This window comes from Mirounga angustirostris, unplaced genomic scaffold (genome assembly GCF_029215605.1).
Source record: "Mirounga angustirostris isolate CCGP_5_RB_7025 unplaced genomic scaffold, mMirAng1.0.hap1 SCAF_3, whole genome shotgun sequence".
Classification (NCBI taxonomy): Eukaryota; Metazoa; Chordata; class Mammalia; order Carnivora; family Phocidae; genus Mirounga; species Mirounga angustirostris.
In genome coordinates, this window is record NW_026991711.1 from 67,651,863 (window position 1) to 67,666,213 (window position 14,351).

The following is a 14,351-nucleotide window of genomic DNA, read 5'->3' on the forward strand; positions in this document are numbered from 1 at the left end:
GCAGTATGCAAAAATCCAGGCAGAAGTATTTCCAGAACTTTCACTTCTGACTAACCAAGGTAAAATCATGAATTAACCTAACAGTTTTTGCACCACAGGCAGAATACTTCACAGAAATTTACCTGTTTTTATTTTCAGTAAATTATATTTTAACTTTCTACCTGACTGTATTGCATTTTTTTGAGATATAATTCACATACCATAGAATTCACCCTTTTAAAGTGTACAATTCTGTGATTTTAGAATATTTCTGACATTGTTAAATCATCACTGCTAGTTCCAGAACATTTTCATCACCCCAAAAAGAAACCCCATTCCCATTAGCAAACATCCTCTATTCTCCCCTTCCCTAGCCCCTGGAACCACTCAGCTATTCTCTGTGTCTGTGGATTTGCCTATTCTGGCATTTCATAGAAATGGAATCATACAATATGTAGGCTTTTGTTTCTGGCTTAACACAGCATAATGTCTTCAAGGTTCATCCATGCAGTAGTACTTAGCAGTATTTCATTCCGTTTTAAACAGTGGGTACTAGTTCCATTATATAAATATATCACATTTTCTTTATCAGTTCATTGGGTAATGAACATTTGGATAATTTCCACTTTTTGACAATGATGAACATTCATGTACACATTTTTGCATGGACATATGTTTTCATTTCTCATATTTGCACACTTAAGAATGAAATTATTGGGTCATAAGATAACTCTGCCAAACTATTTTTCCAAAGTGGCTGTACCATTTTACTAACCCACAGCAATGTATGTGGTTCCAATTTCTCCACATCCTGGCCAACACTTGTTACTGGTTCTCTTTTTTACTGTAGTCATCTTAGTGAATGGGGAGTGTATCTTATAGGGAAAAGTTTTGATTTGCATTTCCCTAATGACTAACGAGGTTGAGCATCTTTTCATGTGCATGTTGAGCAGTTGTATATCTTCTTTAGAGAAATGCCTATTCAAACACTTTGCCTATTTTTTTTTTTTAAGATTTTATGTATTTTTGGGCGCCTGGGTGGCTCAGTTGGTTAAGCGACTGCCTTCGGCCCAGGTCATGATCCTGGAGTCCCGGGATCGAGTCCCGCATCGGGCTCCCTGCTTGGCAGGGAGTCTGCTTCTCCCTCTGACCCTCCTCCCTCTCATGTTCTCTGTCTCTCATTCTCTCTCTCAAATAAATAAATAAAGTCTTTAAAAAAAAAAAAAAAAGACTGGTTTAGGAACCCAGAAAGAGGGTGAAAGATAGGCTTGAAATGGACATTGAATGACTTCCAACATACTTTAATGTCCAAAGTAGTCAGAGACTGGCCAACGTTCAAGAAAAAGGGAGCTAGAACCCACCTCTAAATGAGACCAATGTCAAAGAATTTGTATGCATCTTAAACCTGTACCAGACATAATGTTAGGCTTTAGGGAAAGAGATTAGAAAGACACTGCTTCTTTACCAAAGGATCGCAAAGTTTAAAAATGACTGTTGTTAGGGTGATCATATCATATAATTTATTGTCTAAGCCAGGTACTTTTTTTTTTTTTTAAAGATTTTATTTATTTATTTGACACACAGAGAGAAAGCACAAGTAGGCAGAGAGGCAGGCAGAGAGAGAGGCAGAAGCAGGCTCTCCACTGAGCAGGGAGCCCGATGCGGGACTCGATCCCGGGACTCCAGGATCATGACCTGAGCCGAAGGCAGTGGCTTAACCAACTGAGCCACCCAGGCGCCCTAAGCCAGGTACTTTTGAGAGTGAAATATTTATGCTTGGATTAGAATAATTATGCTTGGATTAGAGGCATGACGTGGAACGATCCCATGCAAACTGAAATGATAGTCATGCTAATTTTGGATACATTGAAACTTACTATATCAAAAGAGTTATGGAAAGCTTACATTTTACTTTCTAGAAATTTCACCACTCTTTTAGTGCATGAACTTTTATTTTGGAAAGAAACTGTGTTGGGGAATGGTTTAAAACAATAGCAATTATGAGACTCCTGTACATACCCAAATAGTCAATGATAAAGATCACATTCTGTTATTAAGAAAAACAGATCTACAGTCTCTCTCTAAAGCTCTATGTTTCTTCCTACATACCTGACTTCTTTAAAAAAAAAAAAAAAACAAGAAAGTTGCTCAGTAAAGTAAACTTGTGACAAAAGCCAATATTTATGAAGATGAACAAGTTCAAAATTATCCTTAGTATAATCTACTCCATCTGTCACATTGCCTCTTCTATTTTATTTCTGCCATGCCCATTACTGAATCTTATTTTTACCTAAGTTCTTCTTTAGAATAAAGTTTACTCTAAGAATTCAACCCTCAGGGTTCTCTAGGGTAAAGAGTGAAAAATAAATGCCCCAAAGACTTTCAACATTAAAAGGAATTTTTTTTTTTAATCGCTCATTTCACATTCAGGTATAGAGCCAAATTAAGAAACACCTACTGGGCAAATGGGAGAGAGATAGTGTCATTCTCCATCCCTAGAACAGGCTGTTGAGGCTGCAAGACACTTTATGCGAGTCTCCAGACTTGGCACTCAAGTGGCAGAGAAGAATTTCTGTGAATAGGAGAAAAAGGAACATGAAACTTTCCTGGCAACGTGTTTCGAAAGAATTAAAACCACTGTGCTAAAAATAAAACTTCAGACAAGCTGTATTTCATAATGACTCTTCTTGCTTGTATTAATTAGGGAGGTTTTTAAACTTCTTACTGCTTCCGATTAAGTATTTTAAAGTCAGTCGCTCATGGCAGTTGAATGTACTGGCTTTACTTTCTATTTGAATATGGAACATGGATTTCATTTATGACCTCTTTGCCCTGACCCCCAAGGGCAATTACATATTTATTTTTCACTTGAAACCTAAATTATCAAGCCATCATCTGTATTTTAAAGTGCTTTGAGATCTTTCAAGGAAAAGTGATGGGTGAATGGATTGATGGATGGGTGGGAGGTGGATGGTTGGATGGGTAGAGATGTTCATTGAACCAGTATTTCTTTTGAACCTATTTATTAGGTGACATGCTCTGATTTAGGGCTGGGGATACCAAAATGAACAAATGCTGATGAGATCCTTTTCATGGTATTTATGTTCTGGTGTAGCCAGAGAAATAGTAAACAGGTCAGTTATAAACACAATAATTAGAGACTGTATTAATGGCCTCTAAGGAAATATACAAGATGACATGATAGAAAGTAACTGGCTGAGGTGGTGGGGGGTGGGGAGGCCTGATTAAGACTACCAGGAAAAGCCTCTCAAGGAGGTTATATTTGAGCTAAGGCCTGAGAGGTGAGAAGCAGAAAGCCATGAAGTTAAGAGAAGTGCATTTCAGACTAAGAAAATAACAACTTTAAAGACCCTTTTATACAGTAGCATATACACAATAAATGTGTTAGGTAGCCTAGAATCCAGAAACAAACAAAATACAATAACTAGAATTTTGCTAATTATCTAGAATCTAGGTTATCTGGATTCTAGGTAATTTGATCAAACTAGGTCTGAGTGTCATTCCAATAACAAAATGAAAATGACTAGTATGAGAACACAAACTACTCACTAACTAGCTGTGATTTGAGGCAAGTCTCTTCTTCTGTAGGTCTTCATTTTCTTATCTATAAATTGAAAGAGACCATACCAGCTGCTTTCTGAAACCTCTACAGCTCTAAGGCCTTCCTCAGAGAGGGAAACTGAGGCCCAGGCAAGGAGGAAAGTGAAGGAACTAGCCTTTACTTAGGAATTGGGGACTACTACATGGGAAACCCTTTCCATAATATGTCCCATTCAATCCTCCCAGTATTCTGGACTAAAAAGTACCTTCCTGTATTACAAACAGGAAACAAAAGCACACACGAAATAACTTCTAAGTCTACCTAGCTGGTAAGTGGCAGAGCTGAGATTTAGCCTTAGAGCAGCTGACATGAGATCTCACTGGAGTCTGAAAGATATGGGTTCAAATCCTGCCTCTGCATCAGCTGATGAGCATGTGCAAATCACTCAACCATCTGAGACATGGTTTCTGCATTTGGAAATAGAGATAATATTGTCTGCCTAATGGGACCATTGTAAAGATTAAAGTAAAACTTGGCTTATAAAGTACTCTGTAAGCTCTTTGCACAGAATGAGGTTTTACTATGTCAGCTGTTTTTATTTTACTTCCCTGAGATCACATAGCAGATGGAACCAGAGCTTGTCTTTACATCTGAGAAGAGTCCTCTTATTATTCCACATATGAAGTGACAGTGTATTAAAGAAGTAAATATATTTACTGAATACCTGACTAAATATTATATAACAAAGTGAAAATAATTAGAAATGAAAATAATGAAGATGTCCAATAATGAAGATGTCCATGTCAGGAAGAGCTCTTGGATAGTATTTTGCCAGACGCCATGACTGAATTCTGTGGGGCCAAAATCTTTGCTAGATCGTTCCCATTTACATCATCTTGGGTACAAAATCACATCATGATTCATTAAGCTAGCTATGTCAGGTTTGTTGCTCAAGGTCCTTCAAGATAGTTTCTGGCTAATACAACTGTCATTGTCACTATAAAAAATAGAGTTTGGGTAAATGTTTGAATTAATCAATTCCTAGAGGCAAACTAAATGATTCAGGCCAAATAATTTCTTAGGCTAGGGAAGAATAGGGGAGATAGGGGGCTTCTGAATGACCACTTAGGGTCTGAGCTATTAGACTCTCATCCTGGACTGGGCATAATTGCGATGAGTGCACCATGGGAGCTGTTTGTTAAGTGTAAATATTGAATATACTCTCCATATAATTATTAAATGCAAAATGAGAAACCACTATGTATGAAGAACTTTCTTTCATATCCTTAATTTCCTTACCATTGAATTTTTTATTTGCCCATGGAAGATTGCTCTTTCAAAGTTTTGTTTAAAAGTCAACAAATAAATAAATCATTGTATTAGATGATATTTTTCTACTTTTTGGAAGCACTTGCATGTAACATTTCATTGGTTAGAGTTCTGTGAGAATGTAACATCTCAACACCCTACCCCACAGCTCTCCCTCCCCACTCTTTGGCTAGAATTTTGGAGTAGTTGCAGTTAATCTAAAATTAATTTTCTTAAAATTGAACTTGAGGATGATTTCAAAGGTGCAAAATGGAAGCCTTGACACCTGTGTCTCACCCCTATTGCAAAAGCAAAATCGTTTGTCTGCTAGTACAAAGTAAGCACTAACATTTTTATCCCCAGAGATGCTGTGCCTGAGTTGTCCCATTACAGAAGTACCCTAGAGCCAAGGCAGGTGCTGAGAAGCTCATAGCCAAGATGTGTGGGAGTTTGAAGTATTCTTGGGCAGAACTTCTTGGAGTCCTTGGATTCCTTTATATGGAATGAATGCGGAATACACTCTTCTCCACACATCTGCTGGCTGTGAGGCAGAATGTTTTCTTCTACAAGGGGGACCCCTGATAGAGAGATGCAAGAAGAAGAGCAACAGGGTATTTATTTTACCATATCTCATTTTGAGATTTTAGATAAATAGCACGGAGATTATTTTTCTCAGTCAGGGAGGAAAATTAGTTGGGTAAGGACCAGTGGCATTCCAGGGTAGCTATTCAATGAAGAAGAACAGGACCGTGCCCCTGGAACACTCTCTCTTTGTGTATGCCAATCATCACATGAGGTTTTATTCTTGCCATTGGATTTAACGGGATAAACCCATTTTACATTTGCTTTGATAAGCTTTTTGTCTATTTTAAAAGTCCCCACCATCTCTCTGAGAATAGCTGGTGTCTGTTATTGCTCAGTTGTATGCTCTGTATTATATCCTCCAGCTTTAAGTCCCAGAATTCTCAATTAGTTGCAATAGTTGGCAGAAGAGAAAGAGAAGTGAAAAGCTCTGTGTGATGTCACTGCTGATCCATGCAAATAAGATCCATCTTAGGTTATCACCCTGGCTTGAAACTCTGCCCTCTTTCTCCCAGGCATGTCTGTAGGCAAACTTTTTCACGTATGAAACAGCCCAAAGAGCAAGTACTGCCAGCCCACTGAAATCTCACTCTCCCATAGCTTTAGGAGGCAGAACTCCTGCTCTTCCCATTGCTTAATAATAAAATGTTCTCTCATGACAACAAGCTCCTCACAACATAACCTGGCGAGAGGAGCTTCTTCAGTTCTAAGGCTGGCTAGTTACTCTGATGGCTGTCCCACGTCCTCCTGCACAGCCTACCTGCTCACGAGGAAAATGGTATAACTTTGTGTCAATTACCTATTTCCTTGTAACAAAACCCCCACAATTTGGCAGTTTAAATACACTCTTTCTTTGTTAGCAGCTCTGTGGGTCAGCAATCTGGGCTGAGCTCAGTGGGGTGGTTCTTTTGCTGCTTGGTCCTGAGCAATACATACAGTCATCTAGCAGCTGGGTAGGATAGGAGGACTACCCAAGATGTTCTCACTTCCTGGACCCAGCTGTCAGCCAGGCCTCTCTCCCCTCGTAGTCTTTCATCCTCAAGGAGGCTAACCATTCATGGTCTCAGGGCCACAAGGGGGAGAAAGTAGAAGCTGCAAGACCTCTTAAGGCAGAGGCTTGCAGATCATATGACTTAACTTCTACCACATTCTATTGGTCAACATGAGTCCCAGTGTCAGCCGAGAGTCAAGGGGTAGGGAACTAGACTTTAGTTCTTCATGGAAGAAATGGCGGGGTCACTATGCAAAAGATGGTTGCCTCTGTCTTTGCAAGCAGTTTACCACAAAGAGCTAGAAACAGAGTATTTGTAATAAAGCCACGGCAAGATTCTCAGCAGAAAGAAAATCTCCATGTGCTTCAATTTACTATTTCTGATCTGAGGGTTTTGTTCGCTAATGATTAAAATGCAAATCTATCACATGCATATTGTTCTGCTGGAGCCATCTGAACCCTTGAGTGTCATTATTCCTAGAAAAGCCCATATTTAAGTTGCTGTGCACAGCATACAGAATATTGTACATGCTCTGAAATAATTTGATGGTCAATCACTCAGTTTTACGGACACCATCAGGGAAGACCTTAAAATACCTTTTGTCAGAAAATGACTGTTCCTCCTCCTATTTCTTTGGAGGTTTTTTTTTCAGCCTGACCCCAGGAACAGCTCAGGCACCCAAATGGGGAGGTCTGTGGAGTTCTGGTTGCTTTTTTTAGTTCTAAGTATGGTAGAGAATGGCTGACCTCTGATCTGTCCAGAGAAATTCCCTGGGAAGAAGTGGAGTATTCCAGAAGGCACTCTCACTGTTTTAGTCACAATTCTTTGGAACAGAGATTCACCCAAGTTGCTCAAGTAAATTGCTAGTGGGATTTTGTTCTGTTTTGTTTTGTTTAGTCAGTTATAAGCTGGGGATGGGAGAACAGCTGGAACTGGAAAGCTTTCAGCTATTGACTCTAGGAACTGACTTCTCTCCCTCTTCTATGGCCTGATGATCTGTCTCTCATTTTTTCTCTGTCTCTCTTTCTCTAGCTCACCTTCTTGCTCTCTGATATTATCTGTTTTATCTCTGTCTGTTCTCTACCAGTAGGCTTCTCTGTTTATTCATTTGATTTTTTAGAATTTTTGCTAAAGCCTCAAAACCGAAGCTAACAGGTACAGAATCCCTGATTTTCAGAGAGAATATGGAACGGCAGCCAGATGTCTCCTCTCTCCAGCCCTTAGTGTAGTCTTTTGAACCTTACTCCCACCTTCACCTCATCCAGCCTCTCTGAGCCTTCTGAGCAGAAGACCAGAATTTATTTGGGGGAGGGAGAAAGGGTAGGAGAGATCACTAATATAAAAGGGTAGTTTGAATTAGGAAAATATTGGAGAAGTGTAGGAAGCTGTGTAGTGTGAGCTGTTGACACAGGCCTTAAATCAAATGCAAGAAGCTATGCGAGACACTGACATGGCCCTCCCCAGCAAGAAGTCACTGAACTCCAGAATCAAAGGCCCAAGACAGGAGAGTGACCAGAGTACTGTGCAGGAGGAGGGCTCTTGAGAAACCTTGAAGTGAGTCCACCCAGTGTGGACCTACATGCCACATAGGGCCTGTTGCTCCTGGCCTGGAGATTGCTAAGGTGAAGGCTGACTCCAAAAGCCAGGGCACACAAGTGAGCAGGGAGGACCAGTGGACCAGCAGACCCCAGCTGTGGGGTTAGGCAGGGAACTGAGACTTCCCCACCTTCAAGTATGTACCACAACAGCTGTCCGAAAATTCTCCCTTGCTAGATTCTTACCTGTGGGGAGGGCCTAGAAGTGAGAAGCTGTGAGGTTGAAAGCCAAAGGTCGGGGTTGAAAAGTGTCTCAAGAGGTCAGGAAGTGCATTGCCTTGGATAAGTGATGGGCAGTGTGAAAAACCCACAGATGTGCCCTATGGGGAAAGAAGCAGAAAGACGCTACTGATAACCAAAATACAGCAGCACCAACCACAAACAAAATGTCTGTCCTTTTCCTCTATCCTTGCTCTGAGACCCCAGTACACCAGGGTTGGAAGAGAGAGAAGGAGATACAAAGAGCAACAGTGAGCAAAAACATAGACCTGGCTTCCCTTCCCTACCACAGGGCCCCCACCTTGAGTTAGTCCCCACCTGGGAGTTTAGGGGTACATGACTGCTTTGAATTAGATGTGAGGTTGAAATTTTAAAATTGGACTGTGCTGCACTTCTTAATATATGAAAGTGAATCATAATTACTAAAAAAGGAGATAAAGCCTTCTTAAAATAACTGAAAGTTAAGTAGAAACCTATGGTGTCTGCCTGAGATATCACCTAGAGAAACACAAAAGGGAACTCTCAAGGAGGCATTGGCTGGAGAAAAAAATAATAAAGCTATTTCCTTTTTTGTACCCCGTGCATAAGCTGATTTCAAGTATACTTTTCTCAATTCACAGTCCCAAGAGAGTGTTGATTGGCTTAGCCTGCCTTTATTTGGGACCACACTGTAAATCCTTAGCCAGCCCACAGAATGGCTGCCTGTGCAGGGGCGGGGGGAGGGTGGGAGGGGGGGAGGGTAACTCCGGTCCAGGCAGCTGTGGCCAGGGCAGGGTCCAAGGGAGGCCAACACAAGTCCTGCAGGTCTTCCCTCTCAAGGAGGCACAGAGGGTAGGAAACTTCCCCGGTGGAGGTTTTAGGCAAAGGAGGCAAATACTCAGCATTCTCTTCTCCTCTAGGGACTGCTTAGAGGCTTCTGAAAGAGGATTAATCTTCCTGAATTGGGCTCAGAATCAAACAAAGAAGATGTTCATGCTTTCCCTAAACATCCCCTCTGTGAGTGTGTGTGTATGCTCTATTTAAAGTACCCAAGTTAGTTTACTGGCATTCAAGAGAATCTCAAGGTACAAGCAATACACATTGTATAGATGTATGTATACATATGTACCAAGAAATCGGGCTCTCTTTCTAAGCCAGTTTAAAGCAGTGATCATCGCTTCCAGGTTAAGAGCTCAGGGTAATTGCTTAATAAATGTTTACTCTTTGCAATAACTCTGTCCCTGTGTGTGAGTTCACCCTGACCGCTTGCTTGCCTCAGTCCCAATCTAATCTTCCTTGATCTCAGCTTTATTTGTACTTAAGCAAGTAGAGAGTTTATGTTTGTTTGTTTGTTCTCAGAGTTCCTGGCCCTTTGGCAGTACCTGGGGGAAACCCACCGCCCCCACTGTTATACAGCCTTTTGGAACACAGAGCAGGAGACAGAGCAGGGACTCTGGTGTCAGCCAGATTCTACTAACTCTGCACCACCTAATAGCTGTGGGGCTCAGGATGGGTTACTTAAGGTCTCTGAGCTTCTGTGTATTAACTTGTAAAGAGAGACCTCAGTGGTCACCTCAGAGAGTTGTCTGGAAGCTTTCCACAAAAAATAGAGTTTCTGTGGGGTGCCTAAAGCACAAGAATCTCTCGGTTCTTAGTAACCTGCCCAAGCAGCCCCCTGCCCGCTCCGCCCACAGACTTGCTCTTCCTGGCAGGGGATCCTCTGATGGCCCCCAGACTTCTGCTTAGATCCCCTCTATTTTTCTTAAAATGTCTCTACTGTGTTCTCAAATTGGCCAGTGTACAAGCCTTCTGCCTGCATTGCCTCCAGTCATACCTCCCCCCTCTCAATAATGTCTAAATCCAGGTGTTTATTTTTTAAGCTTTGACTTTATTCATAACTCTGAACTCCCAAGCTCGCTCTCCAGACTACGGTCCTTCCTTCCTGTGTCACCATAACAAAATCAAACCCTCAGTAGCCCTCATTGATTCCTTAATTCAGTCATTCATTTAACTATCTTCCTGAGTATTCTATACCAACTTTTTCAGTGGGATCGTGGAGAAGGAAAGAAGGAAAGGTACAAAACTGATAAATTACTATTTTGGAGGCACCTAGGGTATAGTATGAGCACTTCATTGTTAGGGGATAGTTGTGTCTGTTGTTGTTACGTGATAGTTGTGTCTTGAAATTAACTCTTAAAGTCAATATCTCTTTTTCCATTCTTCCCTTGCTTTCTTTATACATTAGCATAACAAAAATATTACAATCCTGCTCATTTCTGTTCTGGTAGCTTTCTAGGACAGGCTACGTTTTTGGTACAGAAAGCTACAAGGTCAAAGGACTCAAATTTTTTGAAATTCACGTTCTTATCTCTATGTATGGGAATAATAATCAATATCTCACAGGCTTTTTCTGAAAATCAAATGAGAGAAAATGAGCATCCAGCTTCGTTCCAGAAATACAGTAGGCACTCAATAAAGTTTGTGTCTCTCCCTGCTTTCCTTAATTGGCTTGAAGGGGAAAAAAAAGAAAAACAACTGCCTTTCTCCATTCACAGTCCAGAAGGGTGTTTTTCCCACTCTTCTCTTCTTGATCTGAGATTGGGATCGGTCCCAACCAGGACCCTGATGTACTTACTTCCTCCCGTTGCCATAAGGGCCTTCGTCAAATCATATTGCTGAGCAGGACATTTACAAACCCACATGGAACCCACGGATCTGCTGTCTGAAGGATTTCATGAGTAATTGACAAAATGACATTTATTTGAAGAATAAGAAAGCCCCATCTGCCAAATCCATCATTAAATGGCAAAGACTCCAGATCTCTGGTGCTTAGTTAGAGAAGGAAGGGCTGTCTGTTTTCAGAGAAGCATGGCCTGGAACTGCCAGGCTGGAGGGTGAGTGAAGGAGAAGGCACGGCCATTAGTGCCGTTGCCCCTCCCTGATGCATAATATACTAACACCCTTGTTTGCATGGGCTATTAGGAGGTTATTTATATTCTAATCAGAAGCTATTAAATTATTGCATTTATATTCTAATTGCAGGGTTTTTTGAAAGCTCATTTGTTTTCCAAAGGGGACTGAGGTTTAAGGAGAAAGAAATGGGCCGTGGCCTGGAGTTTTGGTCACAACAGGACCCAGTGTTGAGAAATCAAAAATGAGAGATGGTGCCTAAGAAACGAAACCGCTCACCCCTGTGGGTGTGTTAGGGGAAAACTAGGCAGAAGCACGAAGAGGCATAATTTTCACTGTAATTGAAAACAGCAACTCATGGCAGATTGGACAACAGCTTTCGGAAACCAGCAATACAACCCACCAAGCCTCCTTGAAACCCTTCCCTCCAAGCAAGACTCCCAGAGAAGGTGTCTTACTACAGATACTCAGATAAGAAAAAAATTAAACACCTGTACAAATTAGTGTTTTAGGAAAAAAGATTTTTGGATCAATGACTGGACTGAGTAAATGCATTTTCATGGAATGTGTTGATCTCCTCTATGGGGGCTCTGGGTGGGACGTTGGAAGTGATTAAGAAGTTCAGCATAGGGGCGCCTGGGTGGCTCAGTCGTTAAGCCTCTGCCTTCGGCTCAGGTCATGATCCCAGGGTCCTGGAATCGAGCCCCGCATCAGGCTCCCTGCTCAGTGGGAAGCCTGCTTCTCCCTCTCCTACTCCCCCTGCTTGTGTTCCCTCTCTCGCTGTCTCTCTCTCTGTCAAATAAATAAATCTTAAAAAAAAAAAAAGAAAAAAAGTTCAGCATAGAAGTACTATACTTGGAAAATATGAAGTGTGCCACCTCTAATATCTTGTTGGTGCTCCTCCTGGCTTTGTCCAGGGAATGAATGTTCTCTTAGCTGCCTCATTTTTCCCATCTCTTTTGTGTGTTCCACTGGGAATATAATGAAAAACAATAAAAAACACTGGATAAGGAGTTGAGAAACCCACGTTAGAGACTTGGCTTTGCCACTAATGAGCTAGGTGGCCCTGGACAAATTCCTTGGGGCAGTCTTCTCTGACTGGTTGCTCTGCCCATGGAGATTGGATCATCCCCTTCCTTCTGTTGCCATGATGGTCATACTTGGAGAATGTTGCCACATTGCAATGACTTGCGTACGTGACTATTTTCTCTACCATTCATGAGTTCCTTAAAGGCAGGAACCGTATTTTGCCATGAGACAGTGAACTTCATGAGAGCAAAGACCATGGCTATTCTTGGATACCTTTGAATCCCCCATTTCCAGCACAGCCCCGGCAAATAGCAGAGTTCAAGGCTTTGGACCTGTTCCCCCCCATCTCAATATGGTCTTTGCCCAAGTGTTCCCAAAACTGATCTCCACTGTAATTCCTCTTCCCTGCACACATACCTTAAATAGCCTCCTCTTGGTTACTCTCCAACGCTTCATCACAACACCTTCTGTACCCCTTGGTAGCAATTGTCATCATGTATCATTGTCACATCTGTTCACTTGTGTCTGTTTATTTTCTTTTCCCCTCAGACCAGAAACTCTATGAGGTCAAGGAGCATCTCAGCCGTGTTCATTATTTACCTCCAGAATTTAGAAAAATGTCCAGTTTACAAATATTTGCAGAATGAATGAATTTGTTAACTGAGAGCTGACTAAAGGCTCAGGTGGTTCTGCCTCAAACACAGTCAGTGTGTAATCTCTGACTTTAGGAAAAGGAGAAGTGGTTGCCTTTTCCAGAATACCTGACCTCCACAAATGTCTGAAGACAAATGTCTTTGGAGGGGTGGTGATGATTGGTTGCAGGGCTTCCCCCTGCTAGAAATACTGTGTGGTGAGCACTTACCGCCCACTGTCTGCATTGCTCATTGACCATATAGCACTGCTGTATTTCAGTCCTACATTTTAGAAACACAGAAAAGAAGCTATTATATGAAATGTTATCTGCACATCAGAATTTTATATGATTATTATTGATTTTGTTGTTATTTGCTATCTCGTTATCCCTCCTGTTCTACCCCTGCCTGATTTTTGGAGAGAGTCAGGTTATAGGCGACACTTAGATAAAGAGTCAGTGGCAACAGTACAATCAAGTTGGGGAGAATCTATGATTTGAACTGCTATGGGAATGTCAGCCTAATATAACTTCTGCAGGTCAGAATCATATCTTAACCTAAGTATTTCAAATAAATGAGTTACCACTGTATTTCAGGAAGTGAATCCTGTGTAGACAGTATTTCCAAATTTATAGTTATAAAACCTTGGAGGAGGATCTATCTCGCACTAAGTTTCCAAATCCAGCATTCAAATCAGGGTAAAATATAACAAATATGAAGCAACACAGATTTATTCAAGGACCTGAGAACTTGGTAAAAGAGCATGACGAGAGGAAGTATAGAAAGAAATCATTAGATGCTCCAAAAAGGTTAGCTAAATAAAATGAATTAGTGAGCGAATGAATGGATGAAAAGTTGAAAATCAACAAATTTGAATCTAAAAAAAATAAAATTAAAGATAGTACTAGCACTATGATTGAAGCAAATCAAATTCTTATTTGAAGGAGTCCACAAAACTGAGTTCAATATGTGATGTTTCATGAATACAATTTTTTTTACCTGTTAATATAATCGATCCTGCCAGAATCAAAATTCAAAACTCAGACCCATCTTCTTTAGATTTCATGTGAATCTTATGTAGCTCTGTAATTCAAATCAATGTAACTCATGTTTTTAAATTATTTCCTGAAAGCAAATTATGTGGGTTAGTGTAAGTTGTAACTTCTATGAATTTCTTTCCATATGATAAAATGTGTGAGTTGATTAAAAACTGTCTTTTGGTCTTTGGCAAAGTAATTATCAAAGCCTTGAATGTACTGCAAAATAATAAGCATTAACTGCTAAGAAGCTTGGTAGAAAATGTCATGCAAGTTGAAAGTTTCGTCACATGTTGGTGTTCAATGCACATTTGTGAGAATTCCAAATGAGTTTCCAATGAGCAAAAGAGCAATCAGAATGATATTTATATTTCAGGACTTTCAAGTTACGATTTGGAAACTGAGCATTTTCCAGACAGCTGTGTGTTAAAATGTACCTTGTGGATATTTATCCAACTGAGGACAAGTTTGCTCTCATGGACAACGTAGGCCAGAAGATAGCAATTTGAGGGTGTGGACCACAGACA

The 14,351-nt window shown here is 40.8% G+C and overlaps 1 protein-coding gene across 4 annotated transcripts in view; it reads left to right on the forward strand.

Moving 5' to 3' along the window:
* STARD13 (StAR related lipid transfer domain containing 13) overlaps positions 1–14,351 on the forward strand; it is a 521,208-nt gene that overhangs the window by 19,650 nt on the left and 487,207 nt on the right. The window lies entirely within an intron of this gene.